Source organism: Protobothrops mucrosquamatus, unplaced genomic scaffold (assembly GCF_001527695.2).
Source record: "Protobothrops mucrosquamatus isolate PMUCROS unplaced genomic scaffold, P.Mucros_1.0 scaffold17878, whole genome shotgun sequence".
In the NCBI taxonomy this organism is placed as follows: Eukaryota; Metazoa; Chordata; class Lepidosauria; order Squamata; family Viperidae; genus Protobothrops; species Protobothrops mucrosquamatus.
In genome coordinates, this window is record NW_015403637.1 from 1 (window position 1) to 3,180 (window position 3,180).

The window sequence follows — 3,180 nt, forward strand, 5'->3', positions numbered from 1 at the left end:
CTGCCAGGTCCGCGCCCCCCTCCAAAATAAGATCTTGTATGAGGGGGGCCTTATTTACCACGGACCTGGCATTACATAGCATCAGCCGAAGGTCCCGGGCCGGAGGGTCTGAGTCTCCCGGGAACCGAGTGGAGACCTGAGGACCGGAGCACCCACAAGCTTGTAAATAGCGTGTGCGTGCTCCCCTAACCTGATATGGCCCCTTTTTGCTTATTTATTTATCAGAGAGAGGTTCTGGGCAGTGTACAATATAATCAATAAAATTAACATTCAGATCAGAATAATTTAAGATTAAAAAGTTTAGAATTATACAAATACCATTATAAAATTACAAAATTCCAAGATGGGGGCTTAGCAGTTGTTAATACAGGTGTGTGTGTGTGGGGGGGGGGGGTTCTCATGGGTCCAGCCAACCCCATGGCTGTGTGGTCCCCCATGCAAGGCTGTACAGCCAGGTTCTGACCCCTTTGCAAAAGGTTAGAAAATTGGGGGGTTTCCTTGCCTTTGGTGGCCAGATGTCCCACAAAGAAGGGGCGGTGGCAGAGAAGGCCCTCTTCCTTGATCCTGCCAGTTGGAATTCTCTGACTGATGTATTCTCTTCCTCTGGAATGGACTTTCCGAAATAATTTTTGATGCTAAAGCTATAGTAATCAATGAATACTAAGTAGAAATAGGCACAGAAAAGAAGTTGGAAAGCTGTAGCCTGGCCCTGCCGAATTTCCCTGTCAAAATTCAATAACAATATGATTGACTTCAGCAGGATGAACGTAGCTTGGTTTTTATAGAAATTGTAGGAAGCCTCTGGACACAAACCTTCGCACATCATGCCCTCTTGCTTTTTCTCCACAGTGACTTAAATGTCTACTATCAAAACCTGAATTACTTCTAAATTTCCACATTGAGATTTGGGCTATTTGGAAGAGGTTTTAAGGATGAAAATAAGGGCAATTTGCTTTCCAGATGCTTTCTGTTCTCATTTCTACAATTAATCACATCAGATCTAGGAACCTGATAAACCTGGAAGTCCCAACCTTCCTTACTCTTCTGGTAAGGGCACCTGTAGCTTCCCAGGTGGTTATAGAATCAAATTGTAGCTCATTATCCTGGGAGAATGTCCACTTTCGCTGTAGGAAAACCTACTGAAAATCTGTCTTGGCTTTTGCGTCATTATGCTTTGAAAGAATGGAACTGAGTTGCTTAAGGGAAAAACCCTTGACAAAAAAACGTATTTAATGCAGATATAAGGTGTGTTGATCTGGGGCTTATGAGAATTGTGGTTCAAACATCTGGAAAGGCAGTATTGCCTAGTCTTGTCCAAAGTATTTGAGACACATTAGCAAGTTGGTGGGAAATTACAGGAGGAGGCCATAAACATTTCCCACATAAATGCTTGATGGGTGAATAAAACTGGAATAAGTGAAATAGAAATGAAGTGTTAATGACATGTGTGGTAACTTCCACTTCTATTTCTCCAAGGTTTGGCATATGCACTCCTAGCAGGGCTGCCTCCAGTCCATGGTTTGTATTCAGCCTTCTATCCAGTTCTGCTGTATTTCATATTTGGGACATCCAGACACATCTCTGTTGGTAAGCAGAGAATGCTAATTTACATGCCTGATGGGATCACATTTACTAGAGGCAGAACACCAATGGCACCACCAGTGACGAGTCATAGAACTAGAATTCATATGTTTGGGAAGCCCCCAAAAGATTTGTGGAAAGACTATCAAAGAAAGCACTTATTTGAACAACTGGAAACCGTAACTGCACAGACATCCTTTTTAGACTCCATTTTTAAAATGTGCTGCATTTTTCAATTGGCTGGCACAGTACTTTTTCCAAGTTAAGCAGAAAAAGTTTTGCAAGGAGAAGAGCAGTAGAGGGAAAGTGAGGAGAGCCAGCAACATCAGGAAGAAGAAGGGAGGGAGGGGAGGTTGAAACAAATGATAGCACAGAAGGAAGATGAAGCAGCAGAACCTTCAAAGTGCTTTGTTTCCCCCCCCTTTAAATTTGGCAGTACCTAAACATAACACTGGATACCACATCTCTATTAACACATTTTGCAGCACAGATTTATTTATTCGCCCAATGGATATATGCCTGTTGTATCATATTATGGTTATTAACATGGTCGAGGAAAATGGACATCCTTTCCAAAATCTTTTGAATCAGAAGAAGAGATTAAAAAGGTTCTCTCAAACCTCGGATGTCTTCCCACAGGTCCATTTGCTGTCATTTCTGTGATGTTGGGAAGTATGACAGAGTCACTAGAACCAAATGGAAAATATCTGGAAGTGATCATTGGCACCAATAAAACATTTGTCAATGAGACCCGGAGGGATGCAGCCCGAGTTGAGCTGGTAGCTGCAGTCACCTGCTTAATGGGTCTGTTCCAGGTAAGAGGGAGATAAAACATGCAGTAAAAACCTGGTTGTGTAAGCTGAATCAACATCTAAAATCTGAAAGTAAGAAATATTGAATATGCTTTAGTGTTGATCTTACTGTTATTAGGCAGGATGAGGTAGCTGTAGTTAATGTAGACAGTGGCATGGATATGTTGGAAGGCAGCTATTTGCAGAGCAAATTAACAAAAGATGAGGGAGTCAATAGGAATAAAAGAGAAGAAGGAACAGGGAGGCTGTAGGGTGCATATGCAGAGAATAGTAAGAAGTGAAAAATGCCATCTCCTGCATAGTTAATAAGTGTGTGTTCTAAGGGCTGCTGATTGCCCATTGTGAGTGACTGGGTAGGTGCTTCCCGCTAAATAAACAGTCTGTAACTGAATTTTAAAAATAGCTTGATCCCAGGGAGCGCAATGGCTTCCAAATTATTGAAAGTTGGGCTTTCCTGCTTAGCAATAGTTAAGCATTTGTTCTGCTTTCTGGGTCATTAGCTCTCTGGACTGATGACTTTAAAAAAAAAGTGCTAGAAAATCCTGGGAGAGTTTTGGTTTCAGCAGGTATAACTTCACCAATGATCTGTTTTTAGGTTGCCCTTGGCCTGCTGCAGTTTGGATTTGTGGCCACCTATCTTTCGGAGCCCTTGGTGCGAGGCTACACCACAGCTGCTGCTGTCCATGTGCTGGTTTCCCAGCTAAAGTATGTCTTTGCAATCAGCCTGGAAGAGAAATCTGGGCCGTTGTCACTGATCTATGTAAGCACAGGTAGAACACCCAGACGT

General features: G+C 42.5%; 1 long non-coding RNA gene across 1 annotated transcript; it reads left to right on the plus strand.

The window, feature by feature from the left end:
* The first annotated feature begins 1,435 nt into the window (after positions 1–1,435).
* Positions 1,436–3,013, plus strand: LOC107301839. The gene is made up of 3 exons (XR_001549335.1): positions 1,436–1,587; positions 2,221–2,396; positions 2,989–3,013. It is a non-coding gene; the product is annotated as an uncharacterized LOC107301839 (long non-coding RNA).
* The last annotated feature ends 167 nt before the right edge of the window (positions 3,014–3,180 follow it).